The 26,504-nt window shown below is 41.4% G+C and overlaps 1 protein-coding gene and 1 pseudogene across 1 annotated transcript in view; one reads left to right on the forward strand and one right to left on the reverse strand.

The window, feature by feature from the left end:
- UBE2G1 (ubiquitin conjugating enzyme E2 G1) overlaps positions 1-26,504 on the forward strand; it is a 101,371-nt gene that overhangs the window by 42,663 nt on the left and 32,204 nt on the right. The gene's annotated exons all lie outside the window — the stretch shown is intronic.
- On the reverse strand, positions 20,941-21,025 carry LOC140631342 (U4 spliceosomal RNA; annotated as a pseudogene).

A 26,504-nucleotide genomic window follows, 5' to 3' on the forward strand; every position in this document is an offset into this window, starting at 1 on the left:
CCTCCTCCCCCTCCATCTTGTCCCCTCCATCCCTCCTTTCCACTCCTCTCCCTCCATCCCTACCCCTTCATCTTGCCCCTCCCTCCCCTCCCCCCAGTGGTGGGGGAGTACCCTCTGGGAGTACCCTGTACTCTGATGCAATCACTGTCTCCCATCCATTTTCCATCTTTAAGAGCCATGGACAAATCTACTTTGTCTTTAAACAAAATATTTTTAGCTAAACGGTTATTTTAAAATTTGTTTAGGTAAATTTAATTATTAGGAAGAAGAGGAAATGAACACATGGGATCACACTGGCATTGTAAACTGAAGATAGATTGGAGGTTGGCCACAGCCTTTTTTTTTTGTTTAGTATGCACAGTGTGTATCTGTTAAGAGAGATAAATTTACAGTATTTTATCTTTTTAAAACAAATTTTAAACATTTCCTCATGTCATTAAATGCTCTTTCAAAGTACTTTATATTATTATTAGTAGTTTTTAAAAATATTCATTTATTCATGAGAGACACACAGAGAGAGGCAGAGACAAGTCAGGCAGAGGGAGAAGCAGGCTCCCTGCTGGGAGCCTGATGCGGGACTTGATCCCAGGACCCTGGGATCACACCCTGAGCTGAAGGCAGAGTTCAACCACTGAGCCACCCATGTGCCCCTCAAAGTACTTTAAACAGATCCATAGCAATTTTCCATATTCTGTTAACCATAATATTCCTCGAATTTTGACTTTTAGGTTGTTTTTGATTTACAAATTATTAAAAATTATTTGTTATAGCTAATGCTTCTCTGGATTTTCCTTATGAACAATATTTACATGTTATCTTGGATTACTTTCTCTTAGGATAAATATTTCTGTTATAGCTAATGCTTCTCTGGATTTTCCTTATGAACAATATTTACATGTTATCTTGGATTACTTTCTCTTAGGATAAATGGAGTGGTCACCATTATATCAAAGAAGAACATTTTTTCTTACCATTTTATTCAGATGCAGCTGACATACAGTATGGCATAAATTTAAGATGTGCAGCATCATTGCTTTACATAGTTAAAATGAAAAAAAAATTGTTCCCCATCTGTCTTCCATCCCTCCCCCACCATGAGAGCTTTTAGGATTTCCTGTCCTGGGAACTTCCAGGTGTGCCTCTGGTTGTTAGCCATAGCCATGATGTGTGTGTTATCTTAGGAATGGAAGTTTGTCTTTTCTGAGGTTGTTCATAATTATCACCAGCTGCCTGCTAGGAAGCTTGTGCTAATTTATATTCTCATTGTTGTATTGAAAATTCACTTTTTACTATGTTCTTAATACTATCAGGGACTTCTGAAAATGTTTGATTCTGCCAGGTAAAAAGAAATAATTTTATTTTAATAGTTGCCAAGAATGTTGGAACACTTCTTGACAGTTTTGAATTTTATGTATGTATGTGTTGGTTGTTTTAAATAAAGGTTTGTAAGAGCAGTTGTTTGCCTTGAATTTTTTATGGTTATTTTACATGGAAAATTTTTTTTTTACTTGTCCAATTAATTAGGCTTTCCTGTGTTTTCTTCCCCCCCCCCCCCCCCCCCACACACACACACACTTAGAATGTTTCCTATTTCTAAGATGAGATAAGGCTACGGAAAATTTGAAAGTCTCTTGGAAACGGGCATGGGGGGGCGGTGCGGGGGGACTTGACATCCCTTCCTTTAAACACAGCTGGCCTTTGGCTTGTAATGAGAAAAATCCATCCTGGTAATTTAATTGTGGTATGTTGTTGTCGTCTTGCCTTGTACTGTAGAGGTGTTAAATTATTAGATGCTTCCATGAAAATACTTTATAACGTGTCAAGCTTTGTAGATCTATGAGGATTTACTAGTCCTAGCAGCTTGGAGCTCTGGGTAATTGGGCTAAATGAGTCCACTCACAGGGCATGATACTTCAGCTGTCTCTAGAGTCATGGGATGTCACCAGGGAATTTGTCACTGTTTGGCATAATTTTATTAGGATCTTCTGGTGATAGTTTATAGTTCTTTTTGGGAAAAAATTAACTTATTTTAGACTAAGAGAACTTTTACTGACATTTTAAGGTATTTATAAGTAGCAGTGTGTTATAAAAATGTTTAAAAATTACCATTTAAAAAGCCTACATGGCAGTGGGCCATGCAGCAACGTAAACAAGGTATTACTGGGAAGGGAGAAATTGGCTTATGAATTGCCTACAGGAGACAGAGAAGAATTATTTTGGAGGGATCCCTGTTTTCTGAGGTCTGAGAAATTATAGAGAGTGAACAATCTGTCTCATTTCACTTGCACAATTACTATGGTTTTGGTGTATTTTTTTCTCTAGACTTTTTATTTATTTTATTATTTAAAAATTTTTTTTATTGGAGTTCAATTTGCCAACATATAGCATAACACCCAGTGCTTATCCCAACAAGTACCCCCCTCAGTGCCCATCACCTAGTCGCCCCAACCCCCCGCCCACCTCCCTTTTCCACTACCCCTTGTTCATTTCCCAGAGTTAGGTGTCTCTCATGTTCCGTCACCCTCACTGATATTTTCACTCATTTTCTCTCCTTTCCTTTTATTTCCTTTCACTAATTTTTATATTCCCCAAATGAATGAGACCATATAATGTTTGTCCTTTTCCGATTGACTTATTTCACTCAGCATAATACCCTCCCGTTCCATCCATATCGAAGCAAATGGTGGGTATTTGTTGTTTCTAACGTTCTTTAGCCTTTTTAGTATGCATTTGTTTGTATATTTTATAATCACGTGAGCATGTTGCCCTCGGTAGTGAACAGTGTGTTTGCGGCTGTGTTCGGTGTTAGTGTGGATGTGGCACAAGAGCCCTTCACATCATTTCTCATTTAGACCATTCTGTAAAAGTCTTAATTCCAATGTTTCATTTCGGTGGTTAGATTTCGTGTGTTTGTTCCAGTAGAGACTGTCAGAGTTGTCCCATGGGTTCTGGCACACGTCCCTTGGTGATGCTGGCGGCCCAGCAGCCCCACATGCCCTTTGTTGTGCCCAATCACCTTCCCTCTCTGGTAGTCAGGGTACAAGGCCGTGAATTCAGATGGAAACCTTGGGCTTTACTGAAATGTTTGTTAGTTCATTGAACATTTATTCTGCCCATGAAACCACCTGGTACAAGTGAGAGCTGTTGGTTTGCATCAGGTATCAAACACCTTGGTGTGTTTGTGCTTTGAAGAGCAGAAAATAGTAGCAGCTTATGCATGTTCCTAAGCATGTTAGTATGTGGAAAGTATTTCTCGTGTTTTTTAAAAACCAACACTGGCTCATCTTTACCATCTAGTTTTCAGCTGGGAGAAGTAGACTGACCACTGTGTGCTAGTCTTGGCTGTGATGTCCCACTCTGGGAGGGCGCCAGGCCTCAGCCTGCTGGGGTTTGCTGTCTCCTGTGAGCCCGAGCTGTCTGTGGGTCCAGCTGGGGTTGCTTCTGCCCTCTGGGTGTTGAGCAGTGCTGGTGAGACTGCTGGCTTCCTGGTACTACGGGGACTCTGGTAGGGACTCCAGTGTACCTGTCACCTGCAGAGAACAGGAGAGAACATGGTCCTGCAGGAGGAGAAATATAGGTGTGTCTTGGGTTGCATGTGTGAAGGCAAGGGTGGCAGACGTGCTGGCACTTGTGTGTTTGGTTGGAGTGGCTGCTGAGTGTATGGCGTTGGGAGGCCTGGAGTAGTGTGGCTGGTGATCAGTGGTGCCTTCCTGTGGTGTGGCCCACATCACGGCCTTGAGAAGAGTGAGTGAGAGCCTTGGCTCCTGCAGTCTGTGCCTCGCTGTGTCCACCGGGAGGCAGGAAGGTGCTTGGCTTCCCTTTGGCAGGCTCCACATTGATCTGATTTGTATTTTGGGCATTTTTTGTTGTGATACGATACACATAACTGATCCTGTTAACCCTGAGTTTGTAGTTCACTGGCATTAAGCACATTCCACCACTGTGTGTATTGAGAGCATTCTCTTCATCTCAAACTGAATTCTCTACCTGTGGCACAGTCCTGCCCATCCTCTCCTCCCCCAGCCCGTGTAGCTACCATTCTGTTTCCTGGCTCAGTGAATTGGGCGACTCCAGGTACCTCCTGTCAGAATCACAATATCTGTTCTTTGTGTCTGCCATGTTTCACTTACTGTAATATGTTTTCAGGGTTTGTGCATATTATAGTGTGTATCAGTTCCTTTTCAGAGGCAGCATAATACTCCACTGTGTGTATAGACTGCAGGTGGTTTGGCCTTTGTGAATGCTGCTGCTGTGAACTTGGTGAATCAGTGTCTGTTTGAGTCCCTGCTTTTAATCTTGTGGGTAGATAACCAGAAGTATATTTGCTGGGCCATACAGTAATTCCACTTTAAATATTTTCAGGAGCTCCTGTACTGTTTTTTTTTTTTTTTTTTTAAGATTTTATTTATTTCAAAAAAAAAAGATTTTATTTATTTATTCATGAGAGACACAGAGAGAGAGGCAGAGACACAGGCAGAGGGAGAAGCAGGCCCTTGAAGCACCTGAAGCAGGACTTGATCCCAGGACTCCGGGGTCACGCCCTGAGCCAAAGGCAAACACTCCAACCACTGAGCCCCTTCTGTACTGTCTTTACAATGGCTGCACCATTTAACATTCCCATCAGCACTGTACAAGGGCTTCTAATTTCCCTATATCCTTGTCAATATTTGTTTTGTTTTTATTTTTAAAAAGATAATAGCCATCCTAATCGGTGTGAAGTGGTATCTTCCTGTAATTTGGATTTGCTTTTCCCTAATGGTGTGTGATGTTGAGCATCTTGTCAAGTGCTCACTGGCTGTATGTCTTTGGAGAAGTTCCTGTTCGGGTCCACGGCCCATTTTTGACTTGGGTGTTTGCGTGTGAGCGTGTGTAGACTTCATGTTTGGGTGTTCTTCTTGTGTTGGGTGATTTGAAGATCTCTCCCATTCAATGGGTAGCCTTTGATGCATAGGGTTTTTTCATTTTGATGAAGTCAAACTTACCTTTTTCCCCTATGCTGCCTGTGCTTTCGGTATCATATATTTTAAAAAAAAAATCATTACCAAATCTAATGTCTTGAAGACTTTCCCCTTTGTTTTCTTTGAAGAATTTTATAGATGTAGCTCTTATGTTTAGGTCTTTGACTCATTGTGAGTGACTTTATAATATGGTGTAGGAGTCCGCTCCCTTCTTTGGCATGTGGACAACCAGCTTCCCCAGCACCTTTTGTTGAAGACGTGGTCCTTTCCTGGTTTTGAGTGATCTCGGTTTCTGTGATGAAAATCATGTGACCATATACATGAGAGCTTATTTCTGGGCTTTTATTCTGATCCACTGATCTATAGATCTTTTTATGCCACTATACTGTTTTGATTGTTGTAGCTTTGTAGGAGGCTTTGAAATCAGAAAATCTGAGTCTTGCATCTTGGTTTCTTTTCAAGACTGTTTTGGCTATTTTGGAGTCCCTTGACATTCTATATGAATATTAGGATGGGCTTTTTTGTTTGTTTTCAAGATTTTTATAAGGCTTTTGTTGAATCTGTACATCTCTTTGGGTGGACTTTTTGCATATTTGAGGAAAAAATTCAGTTTAAGGGTCTCATTTTAAAAATATTTTTTTCGGTTTCTTTCAAGTGTTTGTCTTTTTTACTCTTATGCTGTATATTTACATAGATAGTATGTGTATGTGATCCATGTGGTTTAAAGAGGTATGTAAGGCAGCGTGTAAGAGTATGGATAATCAGGTGGTTGTGATTGCAGCTGAAGTCAGAAAACAGAAGCATGCTCCTCAGGATGTGGTAGGGAAGAATGCTGTATTAGGGGGTGTCTCGTGAGCTGGGGACAGGAGGCCAGCATTGCTTATAGCCTGGTGCTGCATCTAGAGTAGACAGCGTGAGTGCTTGTGTCGGGAACATTGCTCTGGACGTCAGCTAGGAGTCTAAATCTGTAGTCTGTTTTGCCAAATCTGTAGTCTGTTTTGCCAGGATTAAGAGTAAAGGAGCTAGAAAGCACACCTGTTAAAGCAGAGTCATATTGTGAAAAGAGTTAAAGCTAGTTTGAACCCAGAATAAGCTGATCTGGTTGTTGCTGATTACTGCTCTCAAACCCCACACTATGCATAATTATAGTCAAGTGTGATTGTGCATCCATTTGAATTGCCTAGATTTCAGTGTGATTTTGGCAAACTGTAATAATGGTAGGAACTTAATATACATTTTCTGTAAATCAACAAATGCTATACGGAATCTGTGCTTAGCATGGTTCTGATAAGTGTAGGGTTTATACCGACGGGTTTGTGTGTTATAGCTATCAGGTGAGTTTTTGCATATCCTCTCCCCTAAATTAATGGCTCTCCTTGAGCATTTTACAATATAATTGAATTATTAAAATAAACCTAAATTAATTAATATGGCCAGAATGTGGCAAACTCAGTAATACAAAGTGGCAGGGAGCACAAATGAGAAAGGTAACTTATATTCCTGGTTTGGCATGAGGAGAGGGGGCCAGATATGGTTTAGGAGGAAGTCGGCAGTTGTCAGTATGAGCACCTCTGTAAGGGTGTTCAGGGATGCAGAGGATGTATAGGAAGAGATAAAATGATGGAAAACTTTATTTTGAAGTTGAATCACAGAGGACGAGAATTATGTCTGAGGAAGAATAGTCTGGTGGCAGTTTGCAGGTTGGATTGCTTGGAAGGACAGTGGAAGCAGGTTGGAGAGAGGTTAGCCATCAGGAGCCTGCTGCAAGGCTGGGCGACAGGGGAGGGGACTGACATAAAGTCAAATGGAAGAATGGTTTAGGACAGAGCGTGGGTTCAGGTTGAGCTCTGGTAAGATTTTCTGAAGCTAGGGGATCCCTGGGTGGCGCAGCGGTTTGGCGCCTGCCTTTGGCCCGGGGCGTGATCCTGGAGACCCGGGATCGAGTCCCACATCGGGCTCCCGGTGGGTGCATGGAGCCTGCTTCTCCCTCTGCCTGTGTCTCTGCCTCTCTCTCTCTCTCTGTGACTATCATAAATAAATAAATAAAAAAAAATTAAAAAAAAAAAGATTTTCTGAAGCTAGAAGCTTGAGAAAGGTAAATTTGGAAGTAATCCTCTACAGAAGGTAGAACTTGAAGCCTTTGTTGTGTGCAAATGCCCAGAGGAAGAGGACAGATGACGAGATGTTGGAGGGGAGATGGAGGGAAACAAGCCATTAAAGAGCCCAAAGATACAGATGTAGTGATCTGAAGGTGCACCTGCACCCCAGTGTTCACAGCAGCAGTGTCCACAGTAGCCACATTGTGGGAGGAGCTGATATGTCCTTCAACAGATGAATGGATAAAGAAGATGTGGTGTAGATATACACTGGAATATCAGCTATCAGGAAAGATGAATACCTACCATTTATATTGACGTGCATGGAACTAGAGGCTATTATGTTGTGTGAAATATGTTGATCAGAGAAAGACCATTGTCATATGGTTTCACTGATAGGAGGAATATAAGAAACAGTGCAGAGGTTCATAGGGGAATGGAATGAAGACTGAATGGGAAGTCATCAGAGACAGAGACCAACCATGAGAGACCCTTACTTCCATTTCGGAAACACACTGAGAGAGGGTTGTTGGAGGGGAGTGGGTTGGGGGACAGGGTAACTGGGTGATGGGCATTAAGAAGGGCACATGATGGGATGAGCACTGGGTGTTACATGGAACTGATGAATTATTGAACGTTATATCTGAAACTAATGATGTAGTATATGTTGGTAAATTGGATTAAAATTAAAAAAAAAAGAGCCATTAATGCAATGAGCAGTGGCGGGATGAAGGAGAGAGTCACTGAAGCCTGAGGGATGGAAGTCTGGAGGGGAGGTGCGGGGTGTGTCCAGCCTTGGTGGTTAGGGGAGCCACAGGGCAGGCGGGGAGTACGATGGAGCTAGATTCCAGAGGGAGGCTCTGTCTAAGGGAGTTGGCGATCTACCAGGGGAGAGGCGAGGGCTGAGGCATTTTGAAGGGTACGATTTAGTGGCATTACATCCATTCACATTGTGCAACCTTCACCATCACCAGAAACGTGTTTGAGTGGGAGAGATTGGAGATAAAGTGCTGTTTAAATATTTTTTGGTTTGATGAGTTGGACTATCATTTTTTCTCTTTCTCATTCAAAAAGGGCTTTGTGGTGGCTTATGGGGATTCTTAAAATGCCCAGATGTGTACAAGTGCTCCCACTTGAAGGTTTTATAAACTATGCCCACTACTATGCCTCATCCTGTTTTCTTCTCCACAGTTTTATTTTTCTTCACAGAAAGCATCACTTCCTGGTATACCTTATATTTGTTTGTCTTTTCCAACCAGAATAAATGATCTGCAGACTGTCAAAGGGAGCAAAGATTGTTTTGCTCATTGCTGTATCTATCTCCAGTGTCTGGCACATAACTCAAGTAAAAATTTGAATAAATGAATACCTTTAGGTAACTATTGACATCAACTATTAGAAGAGAGAACAAAAGGGGAAAATGGATACAGGCATAAAATATTCACTAGAATTATCTTTTAATAAAAATACATACCAAACAATTCTGTGTACTTACTGCTGGTATAAACTGCCTGTTCAGTATTCTCGCAGCCAAAATTTAGAGGCAGATTGGATGAGTGATGAGTTCATGGAATAGATAAGATAAAAACATAAGCCACATATCCTGAAGAAGCCTATGCATTGCTGAGGTCAGAAAATTATTTCTCTTTAATGCCTTCCCTCATAAGGAAGGTACACACTATTTGAGTATAATAAATAACACCCTCAGCCATCTTTCCAGTAAATACAGAAGACAGCCTTTAGTATGGGTGGAAAACAGTTGGGATAGTTTTATCGTATTTTAGGATTAAACCTAGGCTATCGGTATCCCTGGGTGGCTTAGTGGTTTGGTGCCTGCCTTCGGCCCAGGGCGTGTTCCTGGAGTCCCGGGATGGAGTCCCACATCAGGCTCCCCACATGGAACCTGCTTCTCCCTCTGCCTGTGTCTCTGCCTCTCTGTCTCTCATGAATAAATAAATAAAATCCTAAATAAATAAATAAATAAATAAACAAACCTAGGCTATGCTGAAAGAAGAGAGATGGTGGAGATATTTTGGAAGGAAGGAACATCTAGCAAGGGTAACTAGAGGCTCCTCTTTTTTTTTTTTTTTTTTTAAAGATTTTATTTATTTATTTGGGAGAGAGCACAGAAGCAGGAGGAGGGGCTGGGGGAGAAGGAGAAACAGACCCCTGGCTGAGCAGGGAGCCCGACGCCCGCGAACAACTCGATCCCAGGACCCAGAGATCTTGACCAGAGCCGAAAGCAGGTGCTTCCCTGATGGAGCCCCCAGAGGATCTTTAGTTATGTTGAAGGGACTGGTCGTACATGGAAGGGGGGTCAGAGAGTAAGTCTTGACCCTGCATGGTTCGGGAAATGGGGGAGGTTGTGAAGAGAAAGAACGAGTAGGATGAAAGTAGACTCAGTACTCATCCTGCCATGAAAGTAGCTTTATTTTCTGATTATAAAAATATTAATATTGCTTTTTAAAGTGCCCCTCCCATTTTTTTCAAAAATACTAAAAAGCTATATATAGAGAAAACCATTTTGCAATGTTTTCTCAAGTACTGTATTTTTTGTTAAGATTCTATATATTTATTAGAGAGCATGTGCATCCGGGTGGAGGGGTAAGGGGAGAGGGACAAGCAGACTCTGCACAGAGTGGGGTGGGGGGCATCGAGGTACCCATCCCAGGACCCTAAGACTGCGACCTGAGCCGAGATCAAGAGATCAAGAGTCAGGACCCTGAGACTGTCATCTGAGCCGAAATCAAGAGATCAAGAGGCGGTGGCTCAAGTGACGGAGCCCCCAGGCGCCCCTCAGGGGTGGTGTTTTGAGCACAGCAGCAGAGGCTTTAGGGTAGCCTGTCGGCTTTTCTGTGTGAGCAGTTAGCCTGGCATTTTTTTCCTGTTCTGTGAAATGAAAATATAAGATGGCTTTCATTTCTAAGAAAGGGCCTGCTTTAGAGATTACAGAGCTGCTTTCCAGTATTATCCTCTTTACTAAAAAGATGTGTAGTAGCCTCACTGTCAGCAGTGGCTGTTTTCCAGTGATATGTAATGTCCGCTGTCTCCAAGACCATCCAGGACTTGCTCAGCAACCTGACTTTCCTACTGAATCCTGTCCTCTCACCTCCTCCCACCTTGCACAACACCAAATGCCTGTTGCTGTGTCCACATGGTGCTTGGCGGCATCCGTGCTGACTGGTTATAAATCTGTTGTACGGAGGGCTTCTCTCTTCTCCAGAACAGCCATCTGTACCTCCTGCATTTTTATTTCTCTTGCATAGAAACAGTCTTATGTGTGGTCGTGGGAAGTGTGATCACAGTCAGACTCCTGTCTTTGGTTTTGTTTGGGCCTGTGCTCCTCTGGGCCCCTTGCTCATGTTTACCTGTGTTTTCACAGGACATCCTGCTTTCTGAGAAGCCGCTTTGGCTTCATGTGGAGATCACTGTACTGTGTGCTTGCTGGTAAAGGTTGTGTTGCTCTCACTCCATTTCTGGCCATGCAGCAGGGTTCTCTCCTTTTGTTGATGTGATGATAATGAGAAAAAAAAAAGCACCTACAAATAAAATGAATGGTAATTAGAAGAACATCATCTATCAGTACCACTGAGGGAAAGGTTTGAAGAGGAGTTTAAGATGATGGGGGAGGCGTGCCATAATGAATTAATACATAGAAGTAAAAAAAAAAAAAACACATAAGTAATATGTTAACATAGTGATATGTTACTGCTGTCTCCACCCTGTCACACCTATGATTCTCCTCTTGGGAAGAAATCTTGGCCCTGCCTGTTTCTCCCTGCGGCAAGGGAGGACATTGTGGTAGAACCAGGAATCAGCATTGTGTTTAGTATGCATTTGTGATGCAGCATCTTGATTTGTATCACCCATCCTAGATTTTACTTTGTGTGTTGCCTTTTTTTGGTGTTTGTTACGTGAATCCACTAACACGTGCGGCAGAAGTACGTTAAAACTCGATCATGTGTTAGTAATCTTTTTTTTTTTTTTTTTGAGTAAGCTCTACCCCCAACATGGGGCTTGAACTCTCAACCTTGAGATCAGGCGTTGCAGTGCTCCACTGAGTCAGCCAGGCGCCCCTAGTAATTTTTTCCTATCATTCATTTCTGTGTAGACAAAGCAGTTAATTGACTGGTGTGACTTTTGAGTTTCATGTCTTGCTTAGTCCCGCTAGTGAATAAAAAAATCAAAACTAAATTATTTTAGTTTGAAAATTATTAAAAACTTTAAAATAATTTAAAAATTATTATAGCTTATATATAAATGTATAATGTGATATAAGTCTTAGACTTATTCCTCTCTTCCCCAATGGACAATTCTATAAATTCTCAAAGAGCCTGTTTTTGTCTAGCATGTTGTATTGATCTGTTTATTCTGATATTCATGTCACTTATTCATGTGACATGAATTATAACTATTATGAAGATTATAAAGCTTCCTGTTTCATTTGAGCCTATTATAACCATGGTATCAAAATCTGACAGCGTGGAAACACTCTGGACCAGAGGGTGGAGGAGGGGTGGGCAGAATGGGTGGGGCATGGGGGGTCCAGGCATCCAGATACAGAAGGAATAAGCCTCAAAAGTAAAAGGCACAGTGCAAGGAAGATAGTCAGTGATACTGTAGCGGCCTTTAGGGTGACAGGTGCTGGCTACACTGTGGTGAGCATAGAATGAGGTATAGAGAGGCCGGATCATTGTGTTGTACACTGAAACTAATGTAACATTGCGTGTCAACTGCGCTCAAATAAAAACATTTATTAAAAAAGAAAAGCACTCTGGACCAATCCCAGTATAGATGCCAGATCCTCAGTAAGATCTTAGCAAGTTGAAGCCTGCAGAATAGTAAATGACCAGTGGGATTCCACTTAGGGATGCGAAGGTGATGCATTACTGTTCCTGCTGGTACTGTACATTAGTACATTAAAGGAGAAACAGTCCCATGTGATTGTGGGTCAGTAATAACATAATGTATATATTATATATATTATATATTATATTTCAAAAGGCATATTTTGTTTGAAAATATGTTTGAAAAATAGTTTGAGGGGATCCCTGGGTGGCTCAGTGGTTTGGCACCTGCCTTTGGCCCAGGGCGTGATCCTGGAGTCCTGGGATCGAGTCCTGTGTCGGGCTCCCGGCATGGAGCCTGCCTTTCCCTCCGCCTGTGTCTCTGCCTCTCTCTCTCTCTTTCTGTGTGTGTCTATCATAAATAAATAAATAAACAAACGAATGAATGAATGAATGAATGAAAAATAGTTTGAAAAAATTCAACTTTCATTCTCTACATTTTAAAAACCAAACAGCAACAACAAAAAAAGCAATTTAGAGCCATAGGAAAAGAATGAAACTGCTTTAATGTGTAAATAATAGTTGTTGAAAATCAGCAGTAATTAATATGTGATATTTAAAAATCAGGAATAATAAAAAGGTGTACATCGCTACTATTTGTATTTTTAATAATGTTCTAGCTGATATAGGAAAATGAGACAAAAAGCAATAGAGAAATAATGGAAACAAAGTAAAACCAAATGATACGTTATCAAAGACAGATCTCCTTTAAAATTCCAGGAAAATCAACTGAAAGTTAGAAACGAGGACTAAGATGGATTATTTGAATATAATACTTAAAATTGAAAATTTTATTATTTTTAAAAATATTTTATTTATTCATGAGAGACACACAGAGGCAGAGACACAGGCAGAGGGAGAAGCAGGCTCCCTGTGGGGAGCCCCATGCAGGACTCAATCCCAGGACCCCAGGATCATGACCTGAGCCAAAGGCAGGTGCTCAACCACTGAGCCACCCAGATGCCCCTGGAAATTTTACTTAATAAATGAGTTAAGAAAAACGAGCATCTTTTTTAAAAAGATAAATGACAAGAACATGTTATTTATTTGTAATTTGTGTATAAAATAAAGCTTACCTCACTAATAATTTGACAGTAAGTTATATTTTTTGCCTACCAAATCAAAATGCAAAATATTGTTTGGAACTGTAGTGAATTATTTTTTTTTTTTTTTTTTTTTTTTTAGCTGTAGTGAATTTAAAACAGCTTTAAGGAAGGACTTTACTAAGTAGAATTTAACACATATCCACACTGACATATTTTAACTCTGAGATGCATTCTGCATCTGTATAAACCATTGGTTTAAAAAATACCTGCTTCCGAGTTCTTCATTTATAAGGAAGATCATGAGAGGACATTCTGCTTCAGCGTACCTCTGAGCACTGGGTGGGTTTTGTGCAAAGGTTTCATTGATGACTGAAAACTAAATTTGACCATGCTGGTCATTCAGATTGTTAATGGAGTAACACGTAGGGAGTGATAGGGATGCAGCAAGGGAGTTGCCTTCTCTTGCGTGCTGGTGTCTCAGATGTGTGCGTAGAGGTTGACTTCCAACTTAAGTGATGAAGTTTGGGTGCTGTAGCCATCTGGGCCTTGGCTCTGAATCCCACAGCATTCTGTAATGTTGAGCGAGGCAAGGTGGGGGCTGTTACGTGTTCACTGAGTCTTCACCTGATGATGTGTTACTGCATCTCATTTTTTTGTGTGAAATTGTTTCATTCGTCCTTTTTTTTTTTTTTAAGATTTATTTATTCATTACACACAGAGAGAGAGAGAGAGAGAGAGAGAGAAAGAGGCGCAGAGCCACAGGCAGAGGGAGAAGCAGGCTCCATGCAGGGAGCCCGATGTGGGGTGGGACTCGATTCCAGGTCTCCAGGATCAGGCCCTGGGTGGAAGGCGGCACTAAATCGCTGAGCCACCTGGGCTGCCCATCATTCTTCCTTTTACAGGCAGTGGAATGCAGTTCAGCCAAACACTGGTTAGCAGAGGAAACACCGCTTCCTTTACTCTGGTTCCAGCCCCTTCCTGGTTGCCTTCAGAACTACCTGCTCTGTTGCAGATGGTCTGCGCCACCTGCCTCGAGACTTAGTACTCCTTCCTTCCTTCCTTCCTTCCTTCCTTCCTTCCTTCCTTCCTCTCTCTCTCTCTTTCATTCATTCATTCATTCATTCATTCATTTCTTTTTACTTCTTTTTATTTTTATAGTATAGTTGAATTCCTTTTTTTCTTTAGGGATCTGCTGTTTTCCCCAATTGGAAATAGTTTACATGTCCGACTCTCCGTAGACATTTTATCTGGGCTTTGTGGAATGCTTGTCTTAGATCGTTACAGGTGCCCAGAAAAGCTAGTAGAGATTTTAAAGCACACGTGTGCGCTCACACTGTCTGCTTTTATCTCCTGCATATTTTTGAAAAGATTCACTACCATTAAGTTCTTCCTTTTCCCACTTTGCCTAAAATATGCTTTTCCCAGTCATAAAAAACAAGTATTATAGAGAATTTAGGGAAGTTTAGGGGTGTAATTTTTAATAGTTTATTTGGACTCTTTTCTAGGTGCTCTGTAGCCAACTTAGGAGTTTATGTATGCATATAACAAATGACAATAAGACTCTCAGTTTGGATTATTTCAGCTTCTGGGTAGATACTCAGGGGGAGTGAAAAACTTTATAAGGAAATACTGTTACAGACGAGTCTGAAGCCAAGTAGTGAGTTAGGGCTTGATCGCCTTCCCGTCCAGGGTCCACTAATAATTGGCTTTCCAGATCCTGGGGAAAAGATGGATTATTTAATAAAATTCCCCAGAACACCTGACTAGTCCTATTTGAGATAGGTAGATGGGAACTGGATTCGTATCTTTATGTTTACATATATTATAAAAGGATCATGATAGTTATTAGTGTTTCCAACGTGCTGAGCAGTAGGTTAGACACTGTACACGTGTGAGTATATTCTTCAGACATGAAGTAGACACTGTTATCCTCCTTTAACAGATTTGGAACCTGACTGTAGACAAACTATTAGCCAATAATTGAAATAAAACAAAAGATAAAAAGACCATTAGAAGAAAATAATCAAGTATTTTTTAGTCTGGAGCAGAGGGAGGGGGTATTTCTAAGCATGATGAACGAAGGATCCATGAAGAATATTGACTTTTTTTAAGTTACATTGCTTGAACTTCTGCTTAGCAAAACACTAAAATTTGCAAAGCTAAAGCAGATAAAAAGTATTTTAAAACAAAATGGCAGTTATCCAGAGCCATAATGTTTAAAAGGCTCAAATCAGTAAGAAGCTGAATCACTTAATATAAAAAAAAGGGGGCAAAAAATATAAATAGGTAATGCATGTAAAAAATATAAATTATTAGTGCTCAGTGGGAAAAGGATAATACCCAGTGTTAGCAGTGCTGTAGGGGAAATAGGTACCTACAGTGTTTTTAGGGATATAAGTTGAAATAAACTTTTTATGATTGAGGTGAATGTTCCTTTGACCATCATAGTTCAACTAATAGAATTTATTTAATTTAGTTAATTTTTTAAAAGATTTTATTTATTCACGAGAAACACAGAGAAAAAGAGAGGCAGAGACACACAGGCGGAGGGAGAAGCAGGCTCCATGCAGAGAGCCTGACGTGGGACTCGATCTCAGGTTTCCAGGATCAGGCCCTGGGCTGAAGACAGTGCTAAACTGCTGAGCCACCTGGGCTGCCCCAACTAACAGGAGTTTAGATTTGGGGTATACTTCCTCATAGGTACTAGGACAGCACAAGAATGCTCTATGGCAGTATTATCTATACCTGGAAAAAAAAATAGGAACCAAGTATCTAATGTATATGCCATACCTACATGACCACATGGTATAAAGTGATTCCATTTTCTGTACATAAGGGGTGTTCAAAACCAGAATGTGTATAGCAAACTGTTAACAGTGTTTATTTTTGGAGGATGAGAAGGTAGAGTGATTAACTGCTTACATTTTATTTTCCTGTGCTATTTTAGAAAGAATGGCCTTTTTTATAATTAAGAAAATAGAAGTAAAAATAAAGTTGAGGAATGCCTGGGTGGTTCAGTGGTTGAGCATCTGCCTTTGGCTCATCAGACTCCCCATGGGAGCCTGCTTCTCCCTCTGCCTATGTCTCTGCCTCTCTGTGTGTTTCTCATGAATAAATAAATAAAATCTTAAAAAAAGAATAAAGTTGAAAGAACCCTACCACGCACATAGTAATAACCATCACTGACATTTGACAAACAGCATTCCAGTCACTTTGAATGTTGAATGCATATGTGCAGGTGGAAACACAGAGTTACCATATGCATGCCAGTTAAAAATCTTAACTAGATTGCATTCGACTGAAACAAAACACAACAAGCTAAAAGGTGTTATTGGAAACCTGATTGAACCATAGAGAGATTCCTGAAAGAGCCGGAGAGTGGATAGGAGAGATTATGAAGGCCTCTGGGTGGTTGTGAGAGAAGGCATTCATTTCTTGGTCACCTGGCCCAGGAACAAATATGCACATGTTCTCCTCCTTCCCTGTCTTCCCTTTCCTGATTTTTTTTTTTGGGGGGGGGGGGTGTAAGTTTTATTTTTACATGATCAGGGTTTATAACCTAATTTTAAAAGTTTAGAACCAGTCATGGTGCTTTAGTTTGAGTTACGTATTTACATGGGGTCAGTGAGTACGCTGGTCTTTTTAGTCTGGCTTTTCTGTTGCATAATTCTTTATTTTGATTCATTTCCCAGCAGTTACTCCAGGCAGTGCCATGTACTTCTGGAGTCCTTAGCTCTTGGTGTTGGGGAACACTTACTGCCCTCGTTCCCTGGCCACCTCTTCTGGTTCCTTATCTGTGGTGCTCCCCTGTCCCTCAGACTTGTGGTTGCTCCCTCCTGAAGGGAGTGCTGCAGAGATGACTGGGCCTGCCCTGCCCCTGCCCCTGCCCCTGCCCTTGCCCTGCCCCTGCCCCTGCCTTGCCCACCCCACTGCTTCTCGGTCACCGCACACGTGCTCTGGTGGCCTGCGTTTGGTGCCATGGTTTTCCTGGCCTGTGTGGTGTGTTATCAGGCTGTGTATTTAGTTAGTATGGGAGAGTTTTATTTATTTGTGGCCTTTTTATATTCTCATCCGTTTGCGAATACCAGATCTCCCTTTATTGTCTTCACTCCGTTCAAGTGTATAATCGTTTACCTCCTTAACATTAGGACCGTGATTTGTTTTATTTACTAGAGATGCTAAGAAACATTTGTCCTTTCTAATATGACAGTAATCCCTGTCTGTTATTTCTCATTTTGTTTCTTTTCTAAGTTTTTCTTGCTTGCCTCGAAGGTGTCTGTTGCTTTATAAATAATGCCTTCTTTCAAATCGTTGAAAATTTTTAAAATTTTATTTTTATTTGAGAGAGCACGAGTGAGCACACAAGTGGAGGGCAGAAGCAGACTCCCCACTGAGCAGGGTGCCCGTTGTAGGACTCGATCCCAGGACCCTGAGATGATGATTCCAGCTGAAGGCAAACACTTCACCGACTATGCCACCCTGGTGCCCCTCAGGTCTTTTTTTTTTTTAAAGATATATTGCAGTATTTTCTTTGAGACTCTTTATCTGAGTCTTCCTGGATTTTTATATGTGTTATTAGATGGCTTAAGTCCACTTGAACTGAATTGGCACAGAGATTCAAAACCCTCATTATTGTGCTGTGAGATTTTTTTTACTGTGAGTCTCCTGTTGACAGTAACAGGGATGGTAGGGAGCGGTCAGCTTCACTTGGAGGTTGTTGAGACTACAGGTGTAGGTGAATACAAAAGAAAGCAAATTCCAGGCATTGATAAATTAGAGTAATTTAACCTAGTTTCATTGTACAAAAAAAGGTAGATAAGGAGATAAGGTCTGGTCTGCTAGATACTGAGTAAAACAGAACCTGGTTTTGAGAATTTTATACCCAGAAACCTTAATTTGAGCAATACTTAAGAAAATCAGGATGTAGGATGTAGTAAAGTGATTGACTCTCACCTGCATTCCTGGCAGTAGGAACAGACTTTCCCTGTTCACCTGCCCTGGGGGGATGGGTGGCTGGGATTGTGCGCTACCACTGCCACTGCTGCAGTTGCTGCGAACAGCCTTTAACCTCTGTATTCCCAGTGATGTGGTTGAAGCTGGAAGGAAAGTTGAGGACCTTGGCTGTGCCCTATTCAGGGAGGGGAGGGGGCAGAAGCTGGCAGAGTCCAACTGGATGTGAGCTTAGAAAATACAACTCTTCGAAAGGAGAAATAAGTACCCTTAGTTGGAAGAGATAGGAGTTGAGCTAGAATGAAGTATGGATACAAAAGGACATTTGGGGGATCCCTGGGTGTGGCTCAGCAGTTTAGCACCGCCTTTCGCCCAGGGCGTGATCCTGGAGTCCCGGGATTGAGTCCCTGTGTGGAGCCTGCTTCTCCCTCTGCCTGTATCTCTGCCCCCCCCCCTCTCTCTCTCCCTCCCCCCCTCCCCCCTCTCGAATAAATAAAATCTTAAAAAAAAAAAAAAACCAAAAACAAAGGACATTCGGCTCCTCCAGATTTATGGAAGGGCAAGAGTGTACCAGGTGTCAGGAGCTAGAGTTCTGTTAGAACCTCTCTTGCTGTTGCTTACTTTTTTCATTTATCTCAATTTTGGCTTCATTTTCTCATACCACCGTTCTCCTTGAGATTTGAACATCTGCCATGCTTCATGGCACAGCTTCCCCATGGAGTTGGGACTTCCTTTCTTTAATGCCAGTTTGAAAAATCATCCAGAAGATCTCATTCTTCTGGCTTGAGTCTGTATTTATTCACTCATTCTTATGGCCCTGCATGTGGGTCTTTGTTGGACAGCTCCTACTGGAACTAAATAGTTGAGTGTGATGTGTTAGATGTAGGGTAGGTAGTATTTCCCCAGACCTTAGAATTCTAAAGAACATTGATTATTCTTTTGGTAACCTGTAGCCCAGTGAGCAGTTTTAAAGGAAGAGCTGTTGTAGGTTTTACCATACTTTACCAACGAGGGGGATGAGACTCAGAAGGAATGAATATGAGAGAGAGAGAGAAAGAAAGGAGCAAGAAACAACTCGTTCATCATTACAAGGCCAGGGAGCGAGTTGGCATTCACACCCAGGTCTGACTGACATAATACTGTATCATATTGATGAACTAATAGAAGCTTGGAGGAAACAAATGTTTTCTCTATTTATTTGGGTGACTTGGTTTGTGGTGACTTAAATGTTTTAAATTAATATGGTAATTTATTCTTACAATAAGGTCAAAGTTATTTTAATAAACCACCTCGATACTTAGGAGGAGTCATTAGATGGTATCTGGATAAAAGTCATTAGATGGTATCTGGATAAAATGGATATCTGTTTGTTATTTCAAAAGTTCAAAAATAAGCCAGTGTAAAAATAATCACTTACAGAATTGCACCTTTGAGCCAGTTATGTGTTATAGAAACAGACTGGACAGGAATGCACATTCCCTGGACCAGGAGGCCACAGCCACCCAGACACAAAGGAAGATCACTGCTTGGCTATAAATATCAGTTTGTATTTGGCTTTGTAGCAGTTAGACTTAACCAACCATTGGTTTTGGCAACGTGTATTTATAGTTAAAGTAGCTTATTTCCTTAAGAGTAAAGTATACAATGATACATAGTTAGGTCTTTGAATGTTGTTGTTCTAAGACCTCATATTTTTGCTGAGGCTCAATGATAGCGTGTTTTCATGTGATTGATAAAAAATTGTAAAGCATTATTTTTAGAGGGATCCCTGGGTGGCGCAGCGGTTTGGCGCCTGCCTTTGGCCCAGGGCACGATCCTGGAGACCCGGGATCGAATCCCACATTGGGCATCCCGATGCATGGAGCCTGCTTCTCCCTCTGCCTGTGTCTCTGCCTCGCTCTGTGTGTCTCTCATGAATAAATTTAAAAAAAAAAAAAAGCATTATTTTTAGAGACATTAGAGTGCCTTTTAAGCATTTTTCTAACTATTTGAGAAAAAATTTAGGCATATAGTAACACCAGAGTAGACTGATTGGTACCTGACTCTCCATGTACTCACCTAGCCTCAGGAATTAGTAGGTTATGAGCAGTTTTATCCATCCCATATGATTTTGAAGCCCATCACAGAATCATGTATCATTCCTCATTTGCCTGTAAACATTTCAGTATATGTCTCTAAAAAATGGGGATAAAAGACCAGCCTGTTACCATCACCACATTTTTAAAAGCTAATAATTGGTTAATATCATAAATGTTATATTAATAACTTAATATTATCTAATATCTACTTTGCCTTCAGTTTTTTGCATGTGTCATATGTTTTTTTAAAACTCTTGAGTTTAGTTCTCTCTTCCGTTCCCCATGTGGTATGTTTATTGAAGCTTTTCCAGGTCCTGCCTTTTAAAATTTCCCTGCAGTGGGGTCTTTGCTGATGGTGTGTGTCCCGTGCTGTGCGTAACCACATTTCTCTGTGTTTCTGAAATTGGTAATTGTGTCTGGGGGCATGGACAGGCTCAGGTTTGTGAGCAAGGTGAGATCACTTCCTGAATGGTGGTTTATCAGGAGATACATAATGACTGGTTGTCTTCCTTTTTATTTATTTTTATTTTTATTTTTTTTAAGGATTTTATTTATTTATTCATGAGAGACAGAGACACAGGCAGAGGGAGAAGCAGGCTCCATGCAGGGAGCCAGACATGGGTCTTGATCCCAGGTCTCCAGGATCACACCCCGGGCTGCAGGCAGTGCTAAACCACTGCACCACCGGGGCTGCCCTGTCTTCCTTTTTAAAATGCCTGGACCAAAATGACAGTATGACAATGTGTCCATTTTTCATTTTTTAACTGGATTATTTCTATGGAGAGATACCTCATTTGATCAAATTGTAATTACTATTTGATTACTTGGTAGTATAATTTTGTATAGAAAAGGAAGAATAAATCTTGAATCTTATGCCGTTTTTAATTGGTTTTTAAAACAACAAAATGGTTTATTAGCATCATTGATACTCATATTGTCTCATATGTGGCCAGTGGGAACCTCTCTAAGTTGGATGAATCCTTTTCAATTAGCAATAATCACACCTCAGATAAACCTCATTGGCCTATGATACTGCCACTGCACAAAGCTTGGATGAGTCCTTTTAAGAAGACCATAGTATTATTTGATAGCTTCCTTTTGATTTGGCGTGTATGACATGAGCCTAGGGCATGTGCTTTCAGAGACCTGTACTTAGCCATTTCTATGAGTATTCCCTGGTCCCCGTAAGTAGTAAATCCTATCTGGAGCCATATTCTGGGCACTTGTGATGCTTGTTTCTACAGGGCTGGTCATTGTTCCTAGATCTTTCTGTGGACAGTGCACAGAATTTTTTTTTTTTAAGATTTTATTTATTTGTTCATGAGAGACACACAGAAGCAGAGACATAGGTAGAGGGAGTAGCAAGTTCCCTGTGGGGAGCCCAATGGTGGGACTCGATCCCAGGACCCTGAGATCCCACCCTGAGCCAAAGGTAGATGCTCAACTCCTGAGCCACCCAGGCATCCCCAGAGCTTAGATTTTTTAAAGCTTTATCATGAATTCATACGGAAACTTGGATTCAAATTCAGAAGTATAGTTCTTATTTTTCATATGCAGCCCCTGTTCCCATTCTCTTTTACTCTTACCTCTCAGTAATGACCTATCATAAAAGTCTGCTCATGCATTATTGTCCATCACTTATACCTCTCCCTGTTGTCATCCTTGTACCTGTACCTATTGTTATTCTCAAGGACATTTCCTTGTCCTTGGTTTGTTTTTTGTTCATTTTTTGTAGACTTACCTGTTAGGTTGCAAAAAGTGTCTCCTTTGTACGAAGCTTTACTGTTGTGCTGGGTTTAAAATATTTGGTGCAGTACAGTCTGTCGAGCTTTGCCTGTTGGAGGTAGCTTAGGAGGGCTGCCTCCAACCCAAAATTATGTAAGAAAAACAATCCTATATTTTCTTTTCATTAAATTTATTGGTTAGTTTTGTCTTGTAGTCCATCCAGATTTGAATGTATTGGGAGGTATCCCTGTTAACATTTGAATGTTGGTAGGATGTTGAAACCTTTTTCTTTGGCCTTTCTCATTAAACACCCATGGGAATTTTTTTTTTTAAGTTTTATTTATTTATTCACCAGAGAGAGAGAGAGAGAGAGAGAGAGGCAGAGACACAGGCTGAGGGAGAAACAGGCTCCATGCTGGGAGCCCCATGTGGGACTCGATCCCGGGTCTCCAGGATGACACCCTGGGCTGAAGGCGGCGCTAAACTGCTGAGCCACCAGGGCTGCCTGGAATTTTTTTTTTTTTTTAAAGATTTTATTTATTTATTCATGAGAGAGAGAGAGAGAGAGAGAGAGAGAGGCAGAGGGAGAAGCAGGCTCCACACAGGGAGCTCGATGTGGGACTCGATACCAGGACTCCAGGATCACGCCCTGGGTCAAAGGCAGGTGTTAAACTGCTGAGCCACCTGGGAATCCCCTACCCGTGGGAATTTTATCTATGTGTGGCTACTATGCTTTTCCATTTACAGGCCTTAGAAAAAGTTTCCACTTACATTTTTTCCCCTTACCTTCTTTTTTTTTTTTTTTATTTTTTTTTAAATTTATTTTTTATTTTTTTCCCCTTACCTTCTTTTTGTCACCTCTGTGTTGCCTAAATGGCTCCTGCCTTTCCATTATTCTGACACTGGTTATGCCCTGGGGCCTTCTTGGCTTTCCTTTACTGAACCCAGTGGATTGATTTTAGACCTCCTCTTTCTTGAGTAGTGTGTTTATTATTGTTGGCAACTTTCTCCATTGGCTTCTTTAATATAATTCTCTCTTGGGTTTCCTCCTACTTCTCTGTCTTCCCATTCTTAGTCACTTTTATGGCCTCTCTTTTTTTTTTTTAATCCTCAAATATTGGTATCTCTAGAATTCATTCAGTTAGATCTTCTATATAGGCTTCACACTTATGGCTCATCCTTGATGATGCTATCAATCTTGATACTTCAGTTCCAACAATATTCTAATTATCCCCCTCCCAAGTTTCTCTCTTTAAGAATTAACAAAAAAACACAGCGTATTTATGCCCATAGGTTTTTAAAACTAAGACTATCATCAGGAATGCCTGGGTGGCTCAGTCGGTTAAGCATCTGACCTGTGATTTCTGCTCAGGTCATGATCTCAGGGTGGTGAGATGGAGCCCCACGTCAGGCTCTGTGCTGAAGCGTGCATCTTGCTTTAGATGCTCTCTCTTGCCTTCCCTCTGTCCCTCCTCTCCATTCCCGTTCATATTCTCTCTCTCTTAAAAAAACAAACGGGACGCTTGGGTGGCTCAGTGGTTGACAATGCGTCTGCCTTTGGCTCAGGATGTGATCCTGGGGTCCAGGATTGAGTCCTGCATCAGGCTTCCTGCATGAGGCCTGCTTCTCCCACTGCCTATATCTCTGCCGTTCTCCTCTCGTTTCTCTCATGAATAAATAAAATCTTAAAAAAAAACAAAAACAAAACGATTAGACCCATCATCGTTTCTTTTTCTCACCCCTCAAATGAACACATCTTCCTGATGCTGGTGGGCCGGATCCCCGGCTGCACAGGATAGAAATAAAATGTGAGCCAGCAGGAGGTAAAAGCGGAGTTTATTGAAGGGCTAGAGAGAGTACAGGTGTGGACAGTGTCTGGGAGACTTAGAGAGGAAAGGAGAGTCCCGTCCTCTGGGCCTAGGGTTTTTTATTGAGGATTGTGGTCCAGTGTATATGACCTCAGGCATCCAGTAACAGGCTTGACAAAGAGGAGGGCCCAGGTGTTACTCCTTGGAGCCAGGGAGCTTGGTGTTCAGTAGTCTCGTGCCTGCGGTCAGGAACATGCATATGATGGCTTCGTCCAGTCATTCTTACCTGGTCATTCCTTAGACGTGGTCTGACTCCTTGTCCCTTGCAAGGAGGACACACGCTGTTTTCTGAGGCCTGTGTGAAGTGGGAGTGCAGGTCCCAGCAAGAATAGAAGCAGGAAAAGGAGCAGAAAGCAGAGTTGCATGGGGTCCTCAGTTCCCTATTTCATGCCCGTAAGTCTCATTTCTGAGAAGGAACAGACTTCTACTCTGTTGCTCTGCAGAGAAACCTGTTTATTTTTGAAAATTGATATAAAATTAAAATGACATCTAAGCTGTTTTCAGGTGGACAGTTCAGTTGTATTGAGTGTATTCACAGTTTTGTGTAAACCACTGTCTTTTCAGTTCCTAACCATTTTCCATCACCCCACAGACACCCACTGTGTCCGTCTCCCCTTCCCCCATCCATTGGCAACTCTGCTCTGCTTTCCATCTCCACGGACTCACCTTTTCTGGACGTGTCCTATAAATGGAGTCCTACAATATATGACCTTAGGTGTCTGGTTTCTTTCACTGAGCCTGGTGATTCTGAGGTTCATCTAGGTTGTAGCATATGTCAGTATTTCATTCCTTTTAGTTGTCAAGTATTCCATTGTACACACACCAGAATTAGTTCTTCCATGGACGTTTGGGTTTTTCCACCTGTGACTATCATGAATAATGGTGACACATAAACATTTTTGTGAAACTCGTATGTGGACAGATGTCTTTGTTCCTCATGGGTAGATAACTTAAGAGTGAACTAGTGGGTATTTGGTAACTTTGTGTTTAACTTTTGGAGGAATTCTGTGTCATTTTAGACTTGTTATTTTAACCTGCACATCACCAAGTTTAGTTGGTTGATTTTTTTTTATCCTAAATGTCCCTGTTCCTTGCCATTATTCCCACTGGCATCTACTAAAGGTAAGGTACACTTTCCAGGATTACCTTTAAGGCTTCCTTTTTTTTTGTTTTTTTGTCATCATTACAGCTGTATTCTCTGTCATCTTTTATGCTCTGCAAGATTTGTTTTTGGAAATGTAAATCTCGTGGTCATTGTTTTAAAAACAAAACACCAACCCTTCAGAGGCTTGTCATTGTCCCATGGATACAGGGCTTCTGACCTTCTGTCTGCCCTGGGCTGCATACCCTCCTTTGTTCCAGCCAGCTCTGATCCCTGTTTCAGGTTTCTGTATAGGCTCCTCTGTCTAAGCCTTGCAGCAACCACCCAGATCCTTTATCCTTTCCTGTCTCTTGAGGATGCTCATGTGCCCCTCCAAATCACTGCACTGGGTACTTCCATGGGAATCGGGGTGTCGTGCAGAAGTATAATTGGGAACTTAGCAGAAGTATAATTATTGGGAACTTAGCAGAAGTATAATTACTGGGAGCTTAGCTGAAGTCAAAAGATGATTATTTGGTAAATTATTTAGGTAAGACCTCATGAAAACAAGAAGCGTTTGTGAAGGTGTGGTATCACTCTGCCACCACAGGTGGGTGGAACCTGCTGAATACCTGTGAGTCTAGGCCTTGGGATCTCCTGCTGGGGGCAGAAGTCACAACCAAAGTGAGATATTGGATATCTTCAGTGTTGCCTTTGCATTACTTACAAGCAGTAGATGTGATCACTCCTGTAGAAGAAAAGCATGGAGGGAATGTGCAGAAGAATTTTGGGAATTATGATGCATTGACAAGAGTGAGAAGCAGTCATGTATTTTATGGGACATGTGAGGAAGTTTCCAAGGGTAATTTTGACCATATGTGCTACTTTCAGGGCTAACCCACCTCCATTTATAAAACTCCACTGGACTTCTGATGGAAAATGCAGCGGGAAGATGATTTCTGGATAAATGATAGAATCTTCCACAGGTCTTGAATACAATGTTGAATAAAATGGTCTGAGAAATATGATCATGTTCATCTAGATAAAGAGCATGAGTGCCCTTAGTGTATGGTCTGTGCTGTGCCCTACCCTGTGGACCGTGACATGGGTCGTAGGGTGCCCTCCCACCCCCGGAGCTGGCATGAGCATTCACATGCAGAAGCAAATGCAGTTCCTAGCTTCATGTCTTTCCATCCTCAGTATCCTCTTAAAAATCTTAGACTCGCCATTTATTTGAAAGATTTTATTTATTCATGAGAGACACAGAGAGAGGCAGAGACACAGAGAGAGAAGCAGGCTATCCCAGGGGGTGGGGTGGGGGGCGATGTGGAACTTGATCCCAGGACCCCAAGGTCACAACCTGAGCCAAAGGCAGATACCCAACCACTGAGCCCCCAGGTATCCCTGACTCGCTATTTAACAGTAAAAATACATTTCTTGCCCTTTGAAATACAGTCCTGATTTAAAACGTTAGATAAGTCTACTATGCCTTTTAGGCGAAAACTTAGACTTTTGTTTGTTTGTTTGTTTGTTTATTTATTTATTTATTTTTTGAAAACTCAGACTTTAAAAAAAATCTCTCAAATATTGAGAAAAGACATTCGTATTTAAATATAAATAAAATTTAACTTTAGGCTCAGTGTTTGTTTCACTGGCATGTTGGGGTGTTAAATCCTAGTTGTTGAAATAGCACCACCTTCTTACTCCTCAAAAATTAAGATCTTCTGGGTTGGTAACACACTCTGTTCAGTCCTCTGTAAAAGCACTCTGGGTTGTATTACACTCACTTGTGTCCTTAGACTGAGCTCTTTGAGCCTGATTGCAGAAGCGTGAGACTCACACCCTTGTTCAGGCC

This window comes from Canis lupus, chromosome 3, assembly GCF_048164855.1.
Source record: "Canis lupus baileyi chromosome 3, mCanLup2.hap1, whole genome shotgun sequence".
In the NCBI taxonomy this organism is placed as follows: Eukaryota; Metazoa; Chordata; class Mammalia; order Carnivora; family Canidae; genus Canis; species Canis lupus.